General features: G+C 41.4%; 1 long non-coding RNA gene across 2 annotated transcripts in view; it reads left to right on the top strand.

Moving 5' to 3' along the window:
- LOC142071589 (uncharacterized) overlaps positions 1–26,517 on the top strand; it is a 53,013-nt gene that overhangs the window by 16,542 nt on the left and 9,954 nt on the right. For both annotated transcript variants that reach the window (XR_012667712.1, XR_012667711.1), the window contains exon 2: positions 20,346–20,443. This is a non-coding gene — a long non-coding RNA (uncharacterized LOC142071589). The remainder of the gene's footprint in view (positions 1–20,345; positions 20,444–26,517) is intronic.

Here is a 26,517-nt window from a genome sequence, read left to right on the forward strand (position 1 = left end):
CAGCTGATTACTAGGTTTCTGGGTTTTTTTAAACCATTAAGCACAAATGATTAGAGGAAAAATGAGGGCACTAACTGAAAGGACAGAAAAGTAAACTTTCAGAGACAGTTAAAAGGAAAAACCACTAAGTGGTTAGTGTCATTACTCTAATATTTATGGGTTATATGAAAATGTAAAGGTCACAAATCTAGGCTAGAATTTCTAAACATGGGAAGCTAAAGTTAGGCACCAAAAGCCATATTTAGTCACCTAAAGAATAGTCGGATTTTCCAGAGCTACCATGTGACCTCAGCCTCAGCTGAAGTCAATGGGAGGTGTATGGGCTCAGCACCTCTGAAAATCAGGCAATTTATTTCATATGGTTTTAGGCCTGAGTATGGTTTTAGGTGCCCAGCTTTAGACATCCAAGTTTGGAAATGTTATTTTTCCCCTGGTATTCAGAGAACTAAAAGGAGAGGCAAATAGAAAGTAAGAGGGAGTTTGAGCGGTTTGACCCTTGGTTCCCGGCCTGGAGATGGTTTATCAGTAATACAGAGTGTAAAAAAATGATACAGACACTAGAGAAAAAGAGAGCAGCTTAAACAAAGAACCTTCTGCTCAATTAGCCAAGCCAATGTGACCATATTATCCAGCCGTTACATCAGCCAGGACATGCATGTGCTGCCTGCTAAAATAACTACTGTTCTGAAAGATGAAATGAATAATTCCTTTGTCCATAACAAAAGGCCAAGTGTCTATTTTTTTTAAACAAAGTGACCTGTTGAGAGTTTAGGATTCACCTCTGAACACTCCGGGGAAAGGGAGTTGGATTTAACCAAACCAGCTAACGAATAGAATTATCCCCAAAAAAGGGTTTAGGCTTATTTTGTCAAACACAGTGGTTTGAATGATTTTTCGTCTTGGCATAAGGACATGGGCAGCTTGGAGAGTGCTGGTGTAACCCACATACCTCCTGGGTGTGTGGTGCTCTGTCCCCTCTAGTGGCACTGAGACCAGTTAGAGCTTAATAAATCTGCTACAGCCTTACCTAAGAGTCATGTGCTCTTTAGCTCATGCAGTAGAAGCTCGCTGCATTGAGGCCTCGGGTTCAATCCTGCCTGCCACCAACTAGGGTCTGTTGGCATTACACTGGTGCTAAAAAACAGTATAACACCGGCTTTTCATTGGTTCCACAGAAAGTAAACAATACAAATTGTGTTTCAGGAACTTGACAATATCAAGTTGCTGTTTTACACTAGGATCAAACTTTGGTTAGTTAATTAATTACTCATATTTATTTGTAATGTCCAAGGTGGTGCAGGAGACAGACAGACATGTACAAGCAATCCTATATCTGAGAGCATTGTTCACTTTCTAATTTTCACTCTGTACCTCTCTAAACACAATCTGTATGAAACATACTATATAAAAAAGGGGCCCAGCCTTGCAGCTCTTACACATGGGAGCAGATTATGTGTAATAGTTAGGGCTACACAAACTGTATATTTATATCTAAGGATATTTTATTAGTTTGTTATTATCTGCTTGTATTACGGTAGCACCTAGAGACTTCAACCAAGTTCAAAGTCCCATTGTGCTATACACTGTACAAATGCAGTAAGAGACCGTCCTAACCCCAAAGCACAAGCTAAGCAGACAAAGGAAGTGTCATTATCCTTTTACAGATAGAGATCTGATGCCCAGGGCTAGTATGTGACTTACCCAAGGTTGTATAGGAAGTCTGTGGCACAGCCAGGAAGTGATCCAGGATATCTTGACTCCCAGTCCAGTGCCTTAATTACAAGACCATCCTTCCTTTTATGAGGATTCTTCTAATGTTACCCAAACCATATTGTGCTGAGTGCCTTCCACTCCTGTGCCTCCTGTGGGAGTTGGTGGGTGCTCAGAACCCCGCAGGATTGGGCCCCTGGATTTAATCCTCCTCTTCCTCCACCCAGGGCAAACACACACATTTCTGTCTGACGGCATTCAAGCCAGAAAGCTTTGAAGTGTTCTCTTGTGATCAGTTTCATTTTTAGTTCTGCTCTAGGACAGCACAAGCAGAATCTTTCCCAGGAACCCTCAGTGGGAGATGCAGGATTGACGCAGCGTGACAGTGAACAGTTCCAGGAGCGGCATACCTTCATCTTGTCTCAGAAAGAAATAATCCCTCACACATTGACAAGCCATTAAGATTTCTTTTACTTTCAACTCTTTTTCTTACTCCAAAAATATTAGAGTGCTAAAAGGGGCCTTCTAATTAATTGTTCTACACATTACTATGGTCTGCAATTTTCAAAAGAGCCTAAGGGAGTTAGATACCTAAATACCTTTGAAATGGAATGGAAAGTAGGAACTTATCTCCTTTGGAGCCTTTGTGAATCCCAGCCATGGGGCTTGTGATGTAAAAAGCTGAATGAAAATTTGGGTAGATCAATCAGCTCACTGAGTTCTACCCTCAGTAAAGCTAGAGCAGATACAAGGGATTTGCTTTTAAGTGTTGGACATTTGTTTGGTAGGGTTTAGGGAAGATTCCTAGGGTCCATGGATATTAGATTTCCCTAGATTTTCCCATATACTTTTACAGCATAAGTCCCATGCCCCCAGTTGTAGCTCTGGCCCAGGGGTGGACTGCCATGCTGTATTTGGTGTTCCTCTCCTGTCACTGGGAAAGTTACAATTGTTGCACTATTTAGGAGGCTGTCCTTGGTTTGCGGTCACAGCAGTTCTGAGGGGAGAATAGTGACCAGTTCTGGAGAAGGTTTCTACCAGCATGACCAGTGCTGAGCCAGTCTTCCCACTGGAGATGCAGGGCTGTTATCTTTACTAGTGCTTCTTCTTGTCAGAAGCCCTGGCTGCCATTGAGCAGAGGCTTGTTATCATGGCCTCAGGAACTGTTGTTCAGAATTTGACTGGTGCTGGTGCTTTACTTTGTGACATTCTGTTTCTCCCCCAAATTCCCTATTGGGACACTGCTCTTCAGAGGTGTTCCCGTGTTTTCCTGAGGTAGAGAATTGGTCTCAGGGAAATGGGGAAGAAATGCTTTCTAACGCATGGCACTTGTGTCTGCCTTGACCATCCAACTCTGAGTGGATGTAGAAGAGCAGAGCCCAGTAGCACAAATATCCCACGCAGTATATATCTGTGACACTGGAGAAGATGGAAATGGGAACCACTTCAGTGACCAAAGCTTTCAACGTAAAATGATTTTCTTCTCCCCTGATTCTCATGTCTAGCAGTGAACATTAAGGGGTATTTACCTTAAAGCATAGGTACTGGTCGTTCACAGAGAGCAGATACCAGAGTTACGAGATTACATGGATTAATGGTCTCAGGCAGCATGGCAAATGGTGTCTTCCCCCATGGCAGTAACAAAAGCTAAGGCAGGGTGGTTGTTCTCAGATCAGGGAAAGGTCACATACGGTCTGACCCTGCCAGGTGCTGAGCTTCCTCAACTCCCATTGAAGTTAAATACTTTGCCACTTCAGACCACACTGAGCCAGCACCACTTTTCACCAGGCAAATTGAAACTTTTCTAAAATGAAATGTTTCACAGTATCTTCTCAGATATAATGTTTGAGTATTGCTCCTTATGGTTCCTACAGTGCTACACCTGCTTCTTATTTACATGATTTAATCTTTTAAATACTTCTGATTTACTGTGATCACATGATGTTCAATTCATAATTTGTTGCTTCATCATGCCTTTCTTTTTGTGTTTTCTCGTGCCTTTGCCCTTGCAGCCCCTCTCGGGTGGAGTGGTGCCTCTCCAGACGAATATTCACGTGGCCAGCTCTGTGCATGTTGTTTTAAATTCAAACTGAAGACTTAGCCCTTTGATCGTTAAATTTGTTTTGGCTTTGTTACCCTGCCACCTGATTTTAGACTCAGCTCTCCTTGCACAGTGCTCAGCTAAGTAAGGAATGGAGCTCTGTACATAACTACATTAAAAATGAGAATCGTGCATGTCATTTAAAGTTTTGAAACAGAGATAATTCAGAGAAATAAATAATTAGAAGGGAAAAAAATCAGTCCAGACATAATGCCAAAGGGAAAAGACACAAAAATAATTGTCCTTCGAGCTGAGCTGGAATTTGGCAAACGTCATCTTTCAAGCCGGCTGCGCTTTGTCTTCTCTTAAGATCTCTGTTAAGGTCTGATTGTCAACTTCCTAATTCCCTTGTCATTTCTCATAATTTATTATGACAAGCTGGGGGGGTTAAACTGGACACCAAGCTATGATGAATTAAGTTTGCATCTTTCAAGCCTTAGTGGAAGAAAATGGAGACTAATTGGTGCTCCTTCGCAATATACTCTGTAGCTCCCAGCAGTCTAAGTATGATGTAACACACTAATCCACCCACCCACCCGCCCCCTGCAATGCATGTCTGTGCAATATCAATGCTATCACGTATTTGGTTTTCACAGCTGCTTGACTATGCTGAATAACAGCACTCCAATGATTATACCGTGTATGGTAACATCAGACTCTCGAAAATTAAAGTAGAAACTATTCATAGCAGAAGTCCTTTTTTCATTGAGTTCCAAAGTATCGTCTATTGTAGCTTGCCCTCTTGAATGGTTGGAATGGCAAAGGAAAAGCAAGTATCATGATAGTTTGGTGCAGTAGTTTAATGAGTGTGCCCAAGTTGGTCAGATTTTCAAAAGTGTTCAGTACTCATCAGCTCCCACTGAGAACAATGGGAATTGGTGGGTGCTAAGCACTTCTTGGAAATCCTATTATATTTATGCAGAACTAATCACTGGAGTAGCTAGGCACTGAGATATGGACTACTTTCTTAGCTATAAGGCTTCGTAACTCTCAGGTCAGGTACTTGAAACTCCTCTACAAAATATCCAAGCAAAGGGTTGGCTTAATTGATTGGAACTCTGCGTTTCCTCTTTGCAGAAAAGACAGGCGTGTCTATGCAGTCGAAGGGTGAATAGGACCATTCAAGGGTTCCACTGTCAGTCTGAGTCGGTAGGGAGTTATTTTCAACACTAATTAAATTAAATATTTATTTTGGTGGAAAGACAGTAAAGAATAAAAAAAATGCGGAGAGGCTTTCTATCACACCGCATGGCATGTGGACCAACTGCACCTGTCTCTGGGTGGCTGCTCATCACTCAGAGATAAAAAGTTTTACAAACTGATTTCCTCCAGTCAGAAACCAGCTGGCTATCAAACTATGATACAGGCTAAATTATACAGTGCAATCAATCCGACCCCCACTGAAGCCACTGTTCACTTAGGGATAGATTTTTAAAGGTATTTAGGCACCTAAAGATCCAGATACATTCCTCATGGGATTTTCAAAAGCACTGACATGCTTAACTCCTATTGAAACCAATGGGAATGATGTACTTAGGTGCCTATTGGGATTTTCAAAAGCCTCTCTCTGCATCTTCAGGTGCTTAAATACCTTTAAAAATCTGGTCCCTAGGGCCTGATGTAAAGCCCAAGGAAGTCAATGGAAAGACTTCCAACTCCCATTGACTTCCATGTGCTTTGGATTGGGACCTTAATGAGAGCACAACTGATCCCAGTTAAGAATAACCATAGATCAAAATATTCCCTTTGTTACTCTTGTGCACCCCTTTGAAGTCAGTGTGGTTGCAGGTCTGTAACGGAGGACCATCACAAATCTATCTTCTAAATGAGTCAGAATACAGCCAGTCAGTAATGATGGGAAAGCCAGTTTTTAGATTGGGATAACCAGAGTGTCCTCAAACCAACTCTTAGATTAGTAAAATGCATATTTAGTTACTTAATTGCCCGCGTGTCCAAATATAGCATTTGGGCATCTGACACAGTACCCACATTTGAAAATTGGGCCCACAGTGAGCAACTATGGCTCTCTTGAACCAGAATCCCTCAGTTTACTTTGCACCTATTATAGTCTATTATAACTACTTTTAAATCCACTATAATCTTCCAGAAAGTGATGCAACAGAACTTTGCCACAGGGTTAATGTCTTGTGAAGCAAAAAATACACAGGACCTCTCTAACTGAAAAGCCAATCCCAAACTGCAGGGTTATATTTATGGACATATACTGATTGGCTGGAGGATTTTTCTAGTAAAAAGAACTCATGTCTCTTTATGTGTTGAATAATTCCCAGGTCCAGTAGCTGAATGATGCTGGGGCAGGGTGCACCAGCATTACTTGGTCCCCAGTACACAAAAAATTAACATCTTAATTCTGTCCTCATGTACAACTTCACTTGCACAGGTACTCAGGAAAAATATTATATGAAGGGCTGCTGGACAGATATATGGAGGTGAGGGCAATACCTATGGAAAGGCAGGGCTTAGTGCTCAAGTGCTCAGGGCTCGGTGAATATATTTTTTATATCAGTTTTGATTATGGTCACTCATTTTAATTTATGCTGGTTGGGACTTGCTCTTGCGGATTGCTGTGCTGTTATTTCTGATGAGTTACCCCAGAATCTTATAGACTTGCCCTCATTCTACAAAAGCTTATATTGTATATTTATTTAGATTCATAAACCACAGAAAACAGAAACTCAGACCTCAAGCTCCGGGTGTCCTTTATAAAAACTGAAATTCACAAAAATCACATTAACTTGCTTGGATCTCCTGCCCAGACAATCATCCTCAGATCTGGCCCCAAAGTTATATTATACCATGCCAATAAATAACTACAGCCAAGCCTCATCTCAATCTTCTCCCAAAGGCCTGAGAAAATGGATGAGATTTTCAACAGATGTCCAGAAGGTTAACAAACCTGGACTCTGTGGGTACATCTACACAGCAAAAAGAACCCCGTGGCTGCAAATCTTAGCGCCTGGGACAAGTTACTCAGGCTTGCAGGGTGCAAGCTGCAAGGCTGAAAATAGCAGTGTAGATGCTCAGGCTGGAGCCCAGGCTCTGAAACTTGGCAAGGTGGGAAGGTCTTGGAGCCTGAAGTCCAGCTCTGGCCTAAATGTCTACACTGATATTTTTAGCCCTGCAGCTCAAGCCATGCAAGCCCAAGTCAGTTGACCAGGGCTCTGAGACTTGCTGTCACAGGGTTTTTGTTTTTGTTTTTTTGCTGTGTAGACATACCCTGGCAGACCAAGGTGAGGAAAGCAAATTTCAGAGTCAAGAGACCTTCATGGGAAACACTCTGGACTAGGTTAGGCTTCTGAATGGTCTCAAGGCATGCTACCGATTTAGGCCATTGCAGGGATTTACCCTGGGGATGACAGAGACCTGAATAAACAAAGCAAAGACCACATCTGACACAAAAGGGCACAGTCTCCTAACTGAGCACAAAGGGCAAAGAGTGCTCTTCAACACAGTTGCTCCCTGGGAATTCAATAGTGCCCTGGTGTCTAATAACATCTTTCAAACCTCATTCACAAACAATGGCTGCATGCACACCATAACTGGTGGAAGTGATATAATTCTACCCTATTCCTCTGATTGTGACCTGCAACCTGTTGTCATCATCTCTGTTTTGTCTGGAGTGAGCCTCAGCCAGACAGCCCTCATCCAAGCCCAAGTCTCATGAAGACATTAGGTCATCTATTCCACTGTACTAGCAGGATTGGCTGCAGTGGAAATACACAGCTATCACCTATATCTCCTGACTAACCCTCCTATCAAACAAGAGAGGGGACAGAGTGGAACTTTGTGGTACCCAGCATGAGAGACCTGGGAGTGGATAAACAGTTGCCCATAATCGTGCTCTGGTCCATGGTTTCAGGTTTCCTCATGAACATTTTGCATGGCCCTAGTTCTTATAGCTTGTTTTTATTAAAAATCCCACTGCTAAAAATCACAGTAGGGCTGTTAGCCTCAGTGCCTAGGCCATATTTCAATGTGGGTTATTATTATTCTGCCTATGTGTCCACTAACTGTCGGGGCACCTTTTTGTGGCTGCATCTGGGGATTAGCTGCACTCAGGTCCAGCGCTCCTTTCCACACCCCTTGTGTCTCTCTCTCTCTTTCTGCAACTCAGGGTGCTCTATGTTCGTGACTTGGCCCTCCAGCCAGGTCACTATAGTCCTCCCCTTCCGGGGTCCCAAAGTTACACTGGACGACCATCCTAGGCACGCCTCTGCTCCACTGCCAGGTCTGTGCCACTTCTCCCAGTGGCTGGTGGAGGAACCTGGGCCTATCCACTACTCTCAGTTCCAGCCCAGGAATCCTACAACCAGCAGCCAAGAATTGCACAGTCCCAAACCTTGCTGCAGTTTCCCTGAACTGCTCCTATTTTGTCTCAATCAGGCTCTTTCTCCACCCTCCTCTGGATGTGCCCTTTCCTCAAGGCCAGGAGCCCAGGGTTTCCATTCTACCCCTGGTTTCTTCCTGTCCCTCTCTACAGCTACAGAGTGAAGGCAGGCCTCCATTCTGCATCCCCCTTCTGCTACCAGCTTCCTGGCTTTATCATAGCCCTGCCTGTTCCTTTTCAGCAGGGATCTATTCCCAGTCAGGGTTTGCCAAGAGGCCTTTTGCTGATTTCATAGCCCACTGGATCTGCCAGTTGGTCTCACTCTTACCATTAATTATATTTTGTAAAATTTATCTTTAAAGTTTCCATTTTCTACTTCTCAACAAAACCTAACTTTTCTGCTTTGGAGGTGGCAGTCAGGGAGTGGGTTGTAGCTCCTTGACTCTCAGGATCTATTCCATTCTAAACCCCATCGCTGGTTACAGTAGCCTGGGGACTTCTCTAATTTACACCAGCAAACTATGGTACCTAAAGAGCCATACACCAACTGAGCACAGCATGCTCCACCCATGCCTCTTCCTACCCTGATATGCCCCATATACCAGGGCCTAGTGGGGGTGACATAGAGCCCAGCTATGCCTGAGGAATTCTCATCTGGTCAGATCAGGATGTTTTCCAGCTCACCATGTACATTTCTAATGAATATTGGAAAATAGAAATAAATAAATACCCCTTAACTGGTCACAAAGAGAGGCAGCTAAGAGGGGAGTTTTAAAGCTAAATAAATGTTAACAGTGAGGGTAATTAACCAATGCAACAACTGCCAAGGGTTGTGGTAGAGTCTCCATCAGTGGCAACATTTAAATCAAGATGGGATGTTTTTCTAAAAGATCTGCTCTAGCTCAAACAGGAATTATTCTGGGGATGTTCTCTGGCCTATGTAATACAGAAGGTCAGACTAGATAATCACATTGGTCCCTTCTGGCCTTGAACTCTATGAATCAATGAACTGTATAGAACATGTAATACTTAGTCTTTCATGTTTTTTAACCTTATGGCTCTATATAAAATGTTATTGCCCACCTATTTCATTTTCCTTTTTTATTTCTTCTTCTTTTTTTTTTTTTTTAATTTTTGCTATTGCATTAGCTTCTCCCTTTAAAAAAAACCTCTGGAACCTGACCAAACTCCTTCAAAGTGTTTATAGCATTAGAAACCAGGAGGATGAGTTCAGTTTTAGAAACTCATGTGCTCAAAGCAGGTAATGTATGTATGTGTTTGTGTGTGTGTGTGTGTGTGTGTGAGAGAGAGAGAGAAAGAGAATGTGTGTGTCCTTAGTTTAATTAGAAAATTTAATTGGATGGAGGTTGGGTCATTTTTTCCCCCGTTAGAGCTGGCTGCAATAAACAGACTTTTCTCTTTCCCTTTCATCCTTCACTAGTTTGTAGTTCTGCATCTGCTCTGCTGGCATTGTCTCCACTAACGGCCATACTGATCAGGAAGCCAGAGCCAGGAGGCAAATGAAGGGACTGCATTGATACCACTGATCACTCAGCCCCGCATAACTGGCAACTGTTTCTTTCTTTTACCTCTGGAGATGAGCTGAACAGATTGTGTAAAATTTGGTTGCTTCCAATAAACAAGGATACTGTACCATTGTGAGCCTTTTGCTACCTGATACCAATGGGGTAGATTAGGATTACATATTTACCACACCAAACAAAGGCAAAAATTTCCATGGAAGCGAACAAATTCATTTATTTCAAGGAACATTTGTGTGAGAGAACTACAGATTAAATACACTATTCCTCTCTCTCTCTCTCTCTCTCTCTCTCTCTCTCTCTCTGAGGGTGGGGATAGCAGGCATACGTACCAGTACTGTACATCTCCCAACCTATTGTCCAGTGTTCCAGGTGGCAAGAGAGTGGTCAAATCTATGTAAATTGCACAATTCCCCTAGGACAATCCTTACATTGGAAGCTCCTCAGAACAGAGACCATTCCGCTTCCGTGTTTGGAAAGTGCACGACTGTTAATAATAATAAGTCAGACATTCCGAAGACAGGGAGACGGGATGCTTCTCCTGCGCCTGTTGCCCCGAGCCCAGTGCTGTGTCTCCGATGCTCCCAGCACACAAGCCACTGTAATGAAGGAGGCATAGACACCCACATCCAGGAAGAGTGGCCAGAAGGAAACTGACCTCAGTTGGCTAATCCCCTCCAAAAAGCATGAGTGCTGAGTGAGCATACGTTAAAGCATCTCCCAGCAGTTTTAACTTAAAGTGCACAACAGTGCATTGTGTCCAGACCCCTTATCAAGGAAATGGTACATTCCGGGGTGGGGGGGAGGTGCCTGTGGGTGTGTGAGCTTGCACATACGTGTGTGCATCAATGTGCATGCACTTACAGGAGATGGGTGTAGAGGAGAGTATCTGCGGAATACTTCTGCACATCATTCCACCTTGCTGATGATTTGTTATTCTCCTGAGATGTGCCAGTCACCTACTGGTGACATTTGTCATATCCACAATACAATGTTATGCATCTTTTCCTTTCTGGATTAGCACAGGGTGCTGTGGTGCCTTCCTCAATAGGCCTTGTTACTGAGTTCTGTACTATTTCCTCCTGTAACCACTGAGTCTGCCCCGTTTGCATAGCCTTTTAGAATGTTTCCGATATCATCCATATACTCCTATATAGGTGAGCTAAACACTGGGGATGATGAAAAAGTGAACACTACATCCCTGCACATTCTAATATAAATTATTTCCCTATGTGAATTTTTAAGGTGAAGGGGACAACTAGGCCCCCAACATATAATTTTTCTTGCACCCAGGTGGATCAGATACAGGCACAAGCATTTCATGCTCAGCATATCCTTCAATCTCTCTCTCTCTCCCTTACAACATTACAGAGTCAGCCTGCGATCAAGTTCAGCTAACTTGAATGTATATCATTTCCAAGTTGAAGTCTAATCCACAGCCTTGTCCCCAGTGAGATGCTCAGTTTACCAACCCTGTAACTAAAGCTCATTGTTACAGCCATAATAATCAAATGTATCATTATTCTAATGGATACTTTTGGTCAACATTTCCCATTTTTGAAAAAGCCCTTCCTAAACCAGGGCTTAAATGCAGCTGGAGCTGCCAGGAGCAGAGCGCCAGTAAATATTTTCAAACCCACAGGGCAGAATGCCCAAGCCCCAGTGCCACCCATGGGGCTGAAGTCCCAAGCCCTGGCACCCCCAGGGGGACTGAAGCCATGAACTTTGGTGCCTCCTGCAGGGCAGAAACCCTGAGCCCCTGGACTCTGCGGAATACTGTGGAGAATTTAAGACCTGCCTTAAACCTTCTGTATTTGTTAGGTGACAATCAGGCTTCCTATGCCATTCAGCCTTTATTAGAGCTTTTTGGGCTCCATACAGATGTGGGGGCAATTGAATTATATTTCCCCTGGCAAGATTAAAAACCTGTGCACGTCTATGAAAGAGTAATATCCTGAATGGTGAACTAAAGATCAATGTTATCCAGATCAGCATTTACATGGAAAATGCTTCACATGAAAAATCTACTGTCCTTTCTACAGATAATGGGAACATCCTGTTACATTTGATAGAACAATTTATGTCGATAGATATACAGCTATATAGGTAGATATACACATGGGATATAAACCCTCATGGTTCAGGCATAAGACAGCTACTGACTAACGTGATTTAAGAAGCTTCCTCTGTGGATAGTTATTCCATAATTGTCCATTATGAGGTTTCTAACACCTTCCTCTGAAGCATTGGACACTGGCCATTGTCAGAAACAGGATACTGGATTAGATGGACCACCAGTCTGATCCAATGTGGCAACTCCTATGTTCTTTTAGTAACAGTTTTAACCTAATTGTTTAGTAGTAATAATGTCCCATACCATCCTGTGGCCTCATCATTCTCTTAGTTTTACCCCTGACTGAAATGTTGGGCCTGATTCTCCATTGCCCTGCGCTTTGTGGAGTCATTTACACCTGTGCAAAGTGAGTACAAAACATTACCATTCTGATCCGGTAGCATTTCAGACATAGTTGGCACTCACTTTGCAGTGATAGAAATGACTCCACAAGGTTCAGGGCAATGGAGAGAATCAGGCCCACTGTTTCTGTCTCTTCAGCCACATTTATTTAATTGGCATTATAGAGATTTTTCTATAGTGAGGGACAGATACAGTCTTCAAAGCCATGGCGGACTCAGCTCCCATTAACATCAATAATAATATTTTCCCACTCACCTTATGTACCTGCACAGGGAAGCAAGCTTCTGGGATACTGCACACAGTCATAATTCCTGTGCCAGCCCCATCAATCTTTCCAGAAGTGGACCAAATGGGGAGATAACTTGTCACCCAACCTCCCCTCCTAGCACCTTGGTGCCTGGTCCTCCATTTAGTGTTTGAAATTCCACCAGAATTTTCCACATCGTGAAAGAAGGGCTAAGTCACTGGATGGGGACTCAGGAGACATGTGGTTTAATACCTGGCTAAGCCACAGGCTTCTAAGTGACTTTGACTGAGTCATTTAATCTCTCTGTGCCTCAGCTTCCAATTCTGTAAAATCGGGCTAACAACATTTCTGTCCGTGTCGCCCATCATTATAGCATCTGAGCACCTCACAGTCTTTAAGGGATTTACTTTCACAATACCCAGGAGAGGTAGGGAAGTGTTATTATCTCCATTGTATAGATAGGGAAGTGAGACACGGGCCGATTGTATGACTTGCCCGCACAGGAAGTCTGCGGTCGAGCAGGAAATTGAGCCCTGATCCCTGGAAGCCCAGGCTGGTGCCCAAACTACTGCCTGATGCTTCCTCTCTTCCCAAGCTCACAGGCATGTAGTGAGACTGAATTCATAAATGTGCACCTGGTGCTAAAATACTGTGGTTCTGGGGGCCACAGAAGCAGGGGCTTCATTTGCTATTGGGCAAGGGGAGCAGTTGCCTTGGTTCCCTTCACCAGCCTTTTCATAGGTCTGTATGCTCCACTTCTGCCACACCCCGACTTTGCAGGACATAACATGATCACATATAATGTTCTATCTGCTGACACACCTTGCCCTCCCCCCACTGAGAATTTTTCTGAAATAATGCCCCTGCATAGAGATACACCGCATTTGTATCACTGTCAGATTTTGCACACGAGGATGTTCCTCACAAGAGCATTTATTTAACAGCCAGTGTGGCATCATCACTGCATGTGCACTCATTAAATTTTCAAAAAGGATACTATGTTACTTGCAGGTCACTGGCATAATTGCAGTAAAAGCTTTCCCCTGGACTCCACTCACAAATAGTTCTGCTTCATTTGTCATTGCTCCATAGACAGAATGAGCCCCCTGTTTCAACCTACAGGATGATAACCAGCCATATCCGTGTATTACAGTTGGAGGATTCTCTCCTTCCCTCCTCAAAGGACCTACATGGCAACTTGCAACTTTCACTCTGGTTAGCAGGAATGGCTGAGGGTGCCTCTCCTGTTCCTTCAATCAGCCAAAATAATGACAATGCATGGCTGTTCTAGGGGCTGAGGCTGCACCGCTTATTTGAATCAAGCCTTTAAAAAAATTTGTATATAGCTCTCAAAGCACTTTACAAATAATGTAAATTTTACAGAGGGAGAAAAGATCACACAGCAACTCAATAGCAGAACACTGGTCTCCTGATTCTCTGTCCACTGCTTCATTCAGTGCACCACATTTCCTGCTTCCAATTATGCTTACAGCAATAAGACAACGTGGTAGTAAATACAGCTGAGTTCTGTCTACACTACTGCTCCTCCGTTGCTACCACAGGTGGGAGGGGCCCTCCATAGGTGCTACCACAGGTGGTAAATTGCAGGTTCTCATTCTGCACCTGAAAAGGCAGGTATGTAGTGCTCTCCAAGATCTCAAAGCAAGACCAGGAGTTCAGATACAATGCCTGAGAGCTGAAGCTTTTGGGGGGTTGATCCAAAGCCTGATGAAGTCAATGGAAATCTTTCCATTGACTTCAATGGGCTTTGGATTGGGTCCTTGGAAAATAAACAGGGAACTTCTATCTCTGAAGCTGTCAATCCAACACCTTTCATCAGCACTAAATTAATTTAAACCTAATTTACTAAGGAAACATTGATCTAACCTTGTACCGATTATTTAGTTTACACAACACTGTATATATAGTGTCATGTTAGTTAGCATTTACAGGCACACAATATAGGTGCTAGAATGTACACGGTGATTGTTACACAGATAACAGGTCACACTTTATATTCAGGTTCACAATTTATAAATAGTTAATAAATGACTAGAAGACGTACTGATAAATGGTTACTCAGTTGTTATAGATTAGCATAGAGTGCAATGGTTCAACAAGTTGCTTATAACCTTAAGTTATAAACATCAATTACACCTTCTACTGATGTGCTTGTAACTCGTACTATTCATGTGTGGAGCATACACATAACATTTCTTAACTATTTATAAAGCATTCATAAGTGGAACCTTAATATACATAGTGTAACTCCTTAAAATCCATATCTGCTTTCCTCTTTCATTTAATCTAGTCAAGGCAGTCTTGATTCTGTCACTGTATCCATGATTTTGATGGGGTTTTCTATAGATATTAAAATGCCATCTAGAGTTTGGAGTCGTTAATTAATTTAGCTCTACAACCTGAGGTTCCTATTGGTCCATGCTTTTTCTCTTTTAAACTATTGTTTGGTTGCAAGATTTGTTAACATCGCACACTGCCAAAAGAGTGGAGTCACATGACTGATTGATTTATTTTCCTAGACTTCTTGAGCAGGTCTTTAATAGCTGCCCATGATTCAGAATGCAGCTAGCAGAGGACTTGCTTTCTCCAGATGTTTCTAAAGTCAGCCAAAATGGCAACACAGGGCCAGATGCTAGGTAGCTGAAGTCAGTGTGAGTCTTTTCTTTGACTTCAGCAGGCTTTGGATCAAGTCCACGGTCCCCTGACTCCACTGGTTGAGGAACTCACTACCAATTGCAATGAAGAGTAGTCCAGTGTTTGAGTCTCTGTAATGCAGAATTAAAAGTTGCTCATTCTGTAAAGCAATTTTTAAATTTCATTTAGAAACTTGCTAGTTTTGATTTGTAACAACAGTAAAGCAGTCTCGGCTGCTTGCAAGAAGAGTGCTATAGAAAATAAAGATTATATTGTATTGCTTCTATGACATATTTACCTTCATTACAAGTGTGAAATGCTCATTATCACAATTATTTTAAGTTTGAATGAAAGATGTGCCAAAATGCTTGGCAGACAGTAAGCTAACGTGTATATGAGCATAGGCCACCTGTTCACTCTAAGGGGAGCAGGTATTTGGAACCTGAATGTTAATTAAGTGCAACATTTCAGGTACTTCACCTTCAAGTTTTTGTGAGCCAGTAAGTTTCCTCCATATCTTTTGTTCTTTAAGGAAAGTAGGGCAACTTTGCCATGTTATGTTGCAGACCTGAGTTTAAAAAGGATCTCTCAGAAACTCCTGCTCCCTTATACAATGAGGACCAAAGGAAAGATGTGGAAATGAAAATATTAGTCTCCAGAAAGGAGAATCCCAGCATGCAGCCTGCTCTGCCCATATATTAGGAAGGGCACAGAGAAATAAGAAAGGTATAGCATATGTTGCTGCTAACAACGGGGCATGAGATGGTGGGTGAAGATGGGGGCTGGAGACGGAGAAAAACAATCTAAAAGGAAGAAAGGACTTACGAAAGGTTTTTAGATATGCATCAGACATTTTCCAAGTGGACTGGTATCGGCATTATGGATTGGACACCGAAACTGTCTTATTACCTAGAAACAGAAATGAACAGAAGGTATTCAAACTCAGCAATCCATAAACAGAAATGGATAAAACTTGAGGTTTTATTTCTCTCTAAAGCTTAGGAAAAAATTGAACAGCTCAGTAGTATTGTATTTAAATTATTCAAATTATTGAAATTTTCTCTCATGTTTTTATTAGTAGTAGTAGTAGTAGTAGTAGTATTTACTTAAAGGCTTGGATGAAAACTGAGATCCAATTAACTGAGGAATATTTATCAGAACTATTTTATTAATTTTTCTGATCAGATTACTTGGCCACTTTACCTATGTTTCAGTTAATATTGATTGATGTTTAAGTTAATTCAGCTTCAATACTTTGCATTAAAAATGTGTGGCACCAGAGTTTAATGTAATTTCCATTTTCAACACAGAGCTTAACCTTTTTGTATCCACTGAGTCCTTTAATCTTTGTCGTCTCAAAAGTAATAACTATCTAGTCTATCAAACTAGAGTCCTTGATATTGTTTACCTAAAGCAAAGGGACATTTTATATTTAAGAGTATGAAATCTTTCCGCATTGCACACACAATTTTAAACACTCAAATAAGGAAATTAAATATTGAGTGGTATAGAATAGATTTAACCTTATTAATCTAACAGCAATTGAAATACAGGACTTCCCCTGAGGCCCTGGATTAATGACAAGCTAGGTGGAGCTGGTGACATAAAGCACAGCCAAATGCCATTAACCCCAGCCAGTCATTATTTAATCCTGTAGGAAATGTCCTGTGCAAAATTCGTTACTGCTTTTACAAAATGAAAAGAAATAACAGACATATGGAGTTGGTGTGTGGATTACACCATGTCAGCTGGTATGTGTAGGGTATTTTTAAAGAATTAATGCCCTGTATATTAGCCAATCAGATTGCCTGCATCACCTCACAACATTCCACTCATCTTACAACCTCTCCTACAATCGAAGCTGACCGGTGGACACATAATTAAAATGAATTAATGATCTGAAGCAGAAACTGTGTTTAATGAAGCCTCTCTCAGGCTTCTGAGCTGATGCCAAGGCTGTTTGCCTACAAACATTTACCAACCTTTTGTGCATAAAGGGCTTGGCCACCTGTTCTGTCCTCTCTTTAATTTCCCCTTCGCCCCCCACTCCCTCAACCCAAGCCTAAAGGTAGCAATATCAGGTTAGACCTGCAGTTTCTGCACTGCTCAGACTTCTTGAAAGGGTTGCTTAGTTCTAACAGAGATTAGACCGATCTGCCAGTTAGTATTTGTTTCAAGCTCTCTCTTTTTTAACTTCAGCAGTTGTTCACTTCCTGGATGTAAACTCATAACTAAAGCCTGCTGCCCTTTTTATCATGAGAAGTAATTTCCCAGTTCAAGTTTCCCGCCAAAACCCTTTCCATTTGTTCAGTCAAAAACTGTAGATCCTGTAAGCCACCTATATTGCTTTCAGCTACAAATAGATGCTCCAAAAACCCCAGGAATGAGCAATAATAATAATAATAATAATAACAACAACAATAATTAATAAAGTAAGGGACTTCTTGTGCTCTCATTGAAGTCAATGGGAGTTTTTTGATTTACTTCAGTGGAGACAGGGTAAGACCTTAAAAAGACAAGTGTTAGCATAAAAAAGAGAGAAAATAAAGGAAAATAGGGAAAGATTGCAGAGCTATAAAGGAAATCAACAGGCAAAGGTTAAATAGCAAACAAACACATGCACACACAAATATAGCACCAGTTTGTGGAGCCCTTACTCACACTGGTAGTCCCAATGCCTCTACTCCTATGAGTAAGTGTTCGCCAATGTGAGTAAGGGCTCCAAAATCTGGCCCTTTGGAAAGAATGAAGAAAATGCCTCACATTTCATCTCCCCCCACTCCGTTGTTTATACCTTATCTAATACTGAACCTAGTCCCGTGAGGTGCTGAGCATCCCATGCTAGGTGCCTCTCCCTTCCCAGCCCTACATGCCCATTCCCCACGAATGAATCTTGGACCCTCTGGGATTCTGGGAAGGAAAGGATGGTGCTAAGTATGTGAGTGAGTCCTCTCCTCCACAAGGTCTGGTGCAGTTATGCATGGAGGGCCCCTCAGTGGGCAAATTTGGAAGAACTACTGTGGCTTTAACATGTGATTCTCTAATTTGTAGTAGGTGGAGTTTAAGTTAATGGAACATATAGTTGTAACATTTGATATGCCACGAAAGTTCCTATATAAGGACCCAGTTCTGCAATCCGTGGGATGTATTTGCACTACAGAGACTATACCAGCATAGGTACATTGTTGTAGCTATGCCAGCATAACCCCATAGTGAAGACACAGCCTACACTCACAGAAGGGATTTTTCCGTCACTGTAGGAATGCCACCTCCCTGAGCAATGGTTGCTATGTCAACAGAAGCATTCTTCCATTGACTCAGCTGAGTCTACATGAGGGGTTAGGATGGGATAGCTACATCTGTCGGGGTGAGGGTTTTTCACTTTTCACTGCCAAGCCTTACACTGAGTAGCAGTTGGTACTTGATATGCAAGTAAGGCCTGCTGGAGCAGGTCCTGTAACTGACATACATGAATTCTGCATTGCTGGTGATGGAGGAGGCCCTAAAACAGGCCCAATTGCTCTTTTCTATCTCTGCCTTCTATGATTCTACAGTCAGCTGTAAAGCATTTAGTTGTACTTTTCTGGGAATGGCATGACACAAAGCAAAACGGCATGGTATTACAAGGTTAAAACATGCCCATCTAACCGTACCCAAACATTCACAACTGATTGTTCTTTTGTAGATAGACTGCTTCTTCTGACTCTGACATGTACAATGTTTTTTGGCCTCCCACCCAATGAAGCACAGGGTGAGATAGGGTGACCAGACAGCAAATGTGAAAATTGGGACAGGGGTGGGGGGTAATAGGAGCCTATATAAGAAAAAGCCCCAAATTTCGGGACTGTCCCTATAAAATCAGAACATCTGATCACCCTAGGGTGAGAGGATGTACATCCAAAAGCTAGAATACATTTGAAAATCTCAGTTACAGGCTGTAATAGAGCTGAACTGAATATCAACATGTACAGGAAAGAATCGTGTACAACTGAACTAGGGGGAAGGTGGGTGGGTAACATAAACATTCACGCGTGAACATATTAGATGACTCTCTCATTTCACAGTGTCTTGAATGCAAAGTATTTATACGATCATTTCCATTTATTTTCCCAAGAGGGTGCTGGGACTGGCATGGTTGTCAGAGGAGTGTGAGAAGATGCCAGCACAGGCAAGCAGTTTCCAAGGCAGAACTACAGCAATGCTTAATATTGTATTAATGTGAGTGCTGGCCATCTGGCCATTAGGGAAAAGCTGCTGCCAGGGTGTCTCTCTTTTTCCATCTCATTTCAGGAGCTCTGGAGCCTAGGACAGAGACCCCCAGGGAGATTCTGGCTAAAGATCACTCCAGCATCCACTCAGATGTCTTAGAGAAAAGGACACAGAACTGATAAGGAAGGAGAATGTGCTCACACCCACACAGAGAAAAACAAGAGAGAGCATAACACTCAAACAGGGGGTTAGAGACAGAAAGAAAATGAGAGCAGCTGAATAAGGGAATGGTTTAAATAAATAAGGGGGAGGAAATGGGCAAAGAAAAAGAAAAACAAGAGACACAGCACATGATTCAAAGAAGTAAAGAGGCTGAATTGAGAAGGAACAGGGAAAAAAAGGAGAGACAATAAAGGCTTCAGTGAGAATAAACTATGAAAATTAAGGATGAGTGTCAAAGACAAGAGGCTGAATTCGTTAAGAGAGGATTGTGGTAGACTGTGAACCTTACTCTGTGAATATTACTCATGTTGAATAGCACCTTATACTATGCGTCCACTGAAGTCAAAAGGTTTACATATGAAGTAAGGTACTACTCAATGTGAGTAAGGGTGCCACAATCTGACCCTTGCTAATTAAACGCCATTCCTTTTTCATTATTCATAAAGGATGTTTAGCATAATGCCTGGGATTTTTTTTTAATCTATAGAAAACTCATAGAAGGTATAAAAATAGAGTCACACTTTTGTGTAGTTATGAGCAGCTTTCCAGAAATACCGGCAAATGTAAAAGTTCACTGATCTATCTGAAAACTGGAAAGAAGACAGAGGGTTTCCAATTTTTCTGTAAAGGAAATATAAACTATCTACCTATTATTCTGTTCCTAAATCTAGTCTAATGAGGAAGAAAATCTCAGGGGAGAGAGAGAGAGTTTTAACAAAATCACAGCTCTTGTGATCTCATTCCCTGTGTAAATTGCTCAAGAACTGGCACAACATAATACATTGCATAAACATTATTATTTTCCCATATTCTGACTACAATGCTTTCCTGCACAGGCCAGCTTCCCACTGGTGCAAATTACTTCAGCCACCTCAGGATGCCAATATGCCTTGAGGCACAGCCTTGCCATGGGTTTAGGAAAAATCAGAATCAGGTAAGAAAACTGACCCCATGGCAGAGTGAGTATGTTGGTAGTTTGGGTGTACATCTATGTACATTGGGCGTCCAGAATTTGGAGCATTATCTAAATGATGACTGGTGTTAGGTGAACCTCAACAGGTTAGGAGTCTCATTTCAGTTTAGATAAAGTTTCAATATTTACATATAGCTTATCTGGACTTGGATGAACCTTTTTGATCTGCAAACTGATCTGGAAGTCTAATGAGAATAGGATTTCTCTGTATATTTCTCAGACTTCCTGGTTTTACCTAATGTGTGTCTGATTATAGTTGAGCATTGTTTTAGAAAGAGATGGGTCTGAAACAAAACACTGGACCTTCACCTCAAACTTAACAGTCCAGCCCATTTCTGTACCAGGCCAAACTGGAAGTCCAAGCCTGAATACCACTGAAATTTGGGGAATTTCAGATTTGGATGGCGAAACTTGTCTGAACTCCATAGGTTGCACTCATCTCTATCTTCAAACCATGTGGATTCCAAAACTCTTTCCATAAACTGATCTGTGCAACCACACATTTTATAATACCAAATGGCAGACTAATGGGAAATCTCAGCATCCATCTTTACACAATGATACTTACTAAAACAGGCAATACGTGTACAGAAGGCCAAACGACCAGAATATATGGAGGAACCTTTAAGCAATAGTGCCAGAGAAACCAATTATTCTAAGCTTTATCAGCGGGTGGAGGTGGAGAGAATTCTGTTTATATCCCAAGTACCAATTAAATATAGGACAGCAGAAATGTCTAATGTCCGTAATTAATTACATCCAACTGCTAATTAAGAAATGTCATAGAGTTACTCTGGATATACTCCATTGTAACCAAGATCAGAAGCTAGGGTTGAATCCTGCATTTGTCACACAAGTAGACCTTATTCACTCTAGCAGTCTCATTGAAGTCAATGGGGTTGCTTGCACAAATAAGAGTGACTTCCCTGGGCAGGGCTCTGTAGGATTGTGTCCCTAATGATGTTCTTTGTGGTTTTTTAGAAACGATTTTAGCTATTCCTAGAAAAGCGGCACTATCATAGCTCTCCATAACAGTGATGTTGTCTGCATATAACACGTACTGTATTATGCAAAAGAATGCTGAAGCATTACAAAGTCTGGGGCAGGCAGCAGGACAGGTCATCTCTCAGGGATATCCAAGAGTTACTGAACCTAGGGAGATGGTCTGACAAATCCCAAACTATGTGGGGGAGGAGAGCTGTGATGGTGAGTAACCCTCTGGTGTACATGAAGTGCACATATGTGCTGTATCACACTTTTTTTTTCATCCTTACATTTAAATGAGATTGTGTTACACTTTGCTTCCAAGAATCAGTGTGCACATTCTTTAAAAATACCCAGTCAAGTAGTGAAACTGAGGTTTCACTGAGAAAAAAATACCAAAACATGATAATACCTATATTAATGTGGTTATGAGCTTAATAATTTCAGCGGAAAGAGGTTTATTTGTATTTAAACAGTCCCCTTGCTGTGTTGGGAACTGCAGCACAGTAACATTGTGCTGGTGCTTGAGAACAAGAAAGTGAAGCATGCATAGGCATTCAGATACTACAGAGATGAGTGTGCCATGAAATCGTAGACAGATAAGAGAAGAGAGAGAGAGAAACTGACAAAGGCAAAATTAATCAGTCTGGTTTCACTGTGCTGGAATAATAATTTTTTTAATGATGAAAAGGAAATTAGAATTTTTCAAGCTTTAATAATCTAAAGTGGGATTGGTAACATTGGTGAAGATTTGTATTAAATCTATATGATTTCTGTTATGAAAGAGTTTCTATAAGACTAGTTAGGCAAAGCAAGTGAGAAAATACTGTAGGAAGGGGAACAATCCTGCATTCTCTCCTCAGGGAAGAACAAGATTACCTAAAATGTCTTTTCAATTTCTGATTTCTAAGATTCATCCTCTCTTTCTTACATCTTTCAAGCAGAGCTGGCCCCAAAATTGAATAGAAATGTGTATTGAAATGTTTTTTGAAATAATTGTAGAAAGCTTATGTTTACCAAAAAAATAGTTTTAAGTAATAAACAGTTTTTAGTAAATAAAAAAAATTCAAAAACAATTTGGGTAAAAATATTAGAGAACATTTGGCAAAATAATAGAAAATTTGAATAGTGATACATTTTTGCAAAAAAAATTTTTTTTATTTTAAAAAAGGCCATTTTTAATTAAATTAACTTTTAGTGTGAACATTTTTGACCTGCCCTTAGGGTTTTGGTTTGGGGCAGGAAATGTCTGTCTTAGCTGCATCTTCATGCAAGGATTTGACAGCTCATATATGATGACATCTTAGTTCCCTGCTATCTCAAACAACCATGTATCAGGAAACAATTTGCTAAGGGGGAGGGATATTAGTTATGAACTAGGTGTCAGCATGTCTTTTTGAGTGTTCTCACCACATTGGATTACAGAGACCAGGGAAGCTGTTTCATATACTGATGTATGAGACATTAGAGTTCTTAGAAGAATACCCTGTGCAAGAGGCCAGCACAAGGCCTATGTTACCACTTGAGCTCTCAGAATAGAGTGTAAGTGGGAATCAAATGGTGCAAGGACCTTGTGTGCTGGGCCCTCTGCACAGGGAGGAATTTCACCCAATGAGACTAGAGGTGGCAGAATTAAGTCCAAAAGAAATGATCAAATTAAATAACATAGGGTCAAATTCAGGCCAGCCCCTACTCAGATGGATAAGGGAAGAGAAGGCAAAGTGTTTCTTTCTCAATGCTGTGCAGAGACCGATCAGGATCATGTAAGGGATTACAGTTTGTTTTCCCTCATGGTGCCCCCGTGTATGCTAGCTCTTCAAAAAAGGGATGGAGCTGGCAGAGTCATGACCCTACCCCCACCCTCTCACCTCCATATTGCACCCCAGAGCAGGCCTGGAGCAGAGAGCACACTGCACTGCACCCTCTCCTTGAGTGGCAGACTACTGCTCTGGAGTGCACACCCCAGGAGGAATTCTCATTATCCAGTCAGAATTCTTCCCGAGGGCTCCAGCCACAATACAGTCCCCACTGCATTCTCTCCAGCACGTCTGAGGGCACCACGGGTAGAGTGTGGCTCATGAAATGTAAGAACTCAATCACGCAGTTGTCTCCAATATATAGTTACTTTCATCATACAGCAGCTTGTGTTCTCTTAGATTAGATGGGTAGATACATCTCCTACAATATTTGAAGTTTAGCCTAAAGAAAAAAGGCATTGAGGTGAAAGCACAAGAAGTAGAACAGAGAGGAGGAAGCAGGGGGTTAAATAAGGGCATGAGCCTGCTTCTGTAGAAATGGACGGTTTGCAACTTTCTGTGTAGGTTCCTTGACACAGAAGTTAAAACAAAAGAACTTCCTATTGGGTGGAAAGATTGATCCTAGACCTAGCAGGAAAACAAATGTAGGGGATTTAAAAGTCACCTTCTGTAGCTGGAAATTACTGGCTTGCCCTGAAGACATTACTCAGGAGGACAGTGAAGTCAATAGGACTTTTCCATGAATAAGCACTGTAGCATTTGGCCCCAAATAGAAACCAAGAGCCCAGTCCTGCTCCCAGTGAAATCAGTGGCAAAGCTCCCTTTGATTTCAGTGATGCCAGGTCAGGCTCACGACTTCTGGGACAATTCTGGATAATTTCTGCAGTAAACTTTCACATTGAAATCCGTACCAAGGCTACCACTCTCTAGATTCACTCTATGTACTCTGTGATTCTGATTTCCACTGTTCAGAAAAAGAAGAAAAGAGGAGAGATGGATGATAGAGGCAGACACATCATTTTGTGTTCTTTTGTTAAGGAGGAAAGGTATTCTTATTGGATTTAGTGTCATATAATATGTTTTGTACCAAAAAAAATCAATCCAAGATTTAAACATAAATAAGACCTTATATGTAAAATGCGCTTTGATAGTAGGGGCCCAATTTTGTCATGTGATGAGTGTTTTCTGAGAGTCTGAGTTCAATGGGAGCTGAAGGTTCTCATTACCTTGCTAGATCAGCCTTTGCCTAGGTTTCTGCTTAAAGTTACTAGGGAGCTTTCTCCCCTTTTAGGTTTGTTTTTGTTTTTTAACCAAGTGCCAATTAGACGGGTTTTAAGTAAGGCTGGAGTACTTTTTGTTCAAATGAGAAATTTTTAGTCCCTTGAAGTGTAATGGATTTTAAACAGAAATTCTCTCCTGCTGTGCATTGATCAGCTATTGATTAGTGAGGGTTTGAACTAAATTATCACTCCAAATAAAAGGCCTTCAGGATGAAGGAACTGAGCTGAGTGCAGTGTTATATGAAAAGTAAGCCAACCTTTTGTGGTGGGATCGAAAGGCCCTGGTCACTCTTGAGGGAAAAAAATGTTAATTGAAAAATTCCTTAAATAGGTAACAGCTCTGGAAGTCTGCTTTACATAAAAGGTATGAAATCCCAATCAGCCGATAGGAGAGAAAAGGAACCTTCAGTTCAAGTGGGAGTTTTCTCTCTCTAATGGTGCTGATTAATTTCCCATTCATGGATGACATAGAGTGATGGAAAGGAGTCTGTTCAGAAGAAAGGACTAATGACAACTGGACCTGTGTAACCTGAGGGAAGTTTGAATTAATTGGCTCCTTGACACAGAAAGTTAAAACAAAAGAACTTCCTATTGGGTGGAAAGATTTATCCCAGACCTAGCAGGAAAACAAATATATTGGCTTGATTCAGCTTCAAAAGCCTGGCTCATTTTTTATTTTACACTTTCAGATCACTGCTCCAAACTCTACAAAATGGGCAGTGCAACATAACTGAAATATGTTGACCACATTCCAAAAGCTATTAATAAAAAAAAATAAATGTTCTCAAACAATTCTTTTTCTTTCCAACCTGGAAATGAAAACTATGGTTGATGTTTTATTTTCAGAGGAGGGCCTAATACAGGTGCCCCAGTCCATATTTAAGAATTTAAATCAGTGGCCTGATCTGTGGAGGTGCTGAGCACCTGCAGGTATCATTGACTTCAATGTGAGTTGCAGTTGCTTAGTACCTCTGAAAATCAGGCCAGAGCTTTTAGGTGACTGACTTTAGACGACCACGTTTGAAAAGTTTGGCCCATGTCTAATACAAATAGTGATTAAATGCCCAGGAAATAAATTTGAAAGTGAGATGATTGAAGTGTGTAAGGACTTTCATGGGGAGAAAATACTGGGTACTAAAGGACTCTTTAATCTAGCCCAGTGGCTCCCAGATTTAACAACGTGTGAATCCCTTTCACTAAAATGTCAAGTCTCGCGAATCCCCACCTCAAAATGAATATTTCCAGGGATTTTCTCCTTTACCTGAATATAAATTATAACAGCAGTGATCTTGGAAATATAAAATGTGTTTTATGACATGCTTATTACCCACTATTAATTATTATTTATCATGACCGTATTTTTATTACATCATGAAAACAGCAACACGCTTCCAAGATCTCACTTCCGTAGCTTGTATCACTTTGAATAAGCCTGTTCTAAGACAAGGCTCTTACGTTTCATCAAGGAGTATCAGATGTGAAACAGCATGAAGGTTTTTAAGAAGCCAACTCAAAGAGTCCCTCCTACACAAGCATTCAGGTCTTGAGCAGTCCAGGCAAACAACGCATGTTACAACAAAGCTTAAACTTGTTCTTCATAATAATTTTAAAAACAATGCTAGCTGCCTATTTAATTTTAAAAACAGCAAAAAATATCCACCTCCCTTTCCATTTCTTATAAGGAGTCTTGAATTTAAATCTCCTCAGTCTGCTAGATATGCTTGCTTTGATCAGCTTAACTCTTGGAAGTCCAGGGGCTCTGGGCTGCTGGCCCCGTGCTGCCTGGGGTCCCTAGGAACAGCTCTGTCCGCCATTAGGGAATTTTTTCCCTGAGAACCCCCTGTAACATTTTGTGAACACCCAGGAGTTCACGAACCCCAGTTTGGGAACCACTGATCTAGCATAAAAAGGCCTAGTAAGAATCAATGGCTGGAAGTTACAGACAGACAAATTCAAATTTGAAATAAGGCACACATTTTTATCAGTGAGGGTGATTAACCATTGGAACAAATTA

Source organism: Caretta caretta, chromosome 3 (genome assembly GCF_965140235.1).
Source record: "Caretta caretta isolate rCarCar2 chromosome 3, rCarCar1.hap1, whole genome shotgun sequence".
Taxonomy (NCBI): Eukaryota; Metazoa; Chordata; order Testudines; family Cheloniidae; genus Caretta; species Caretta caretta.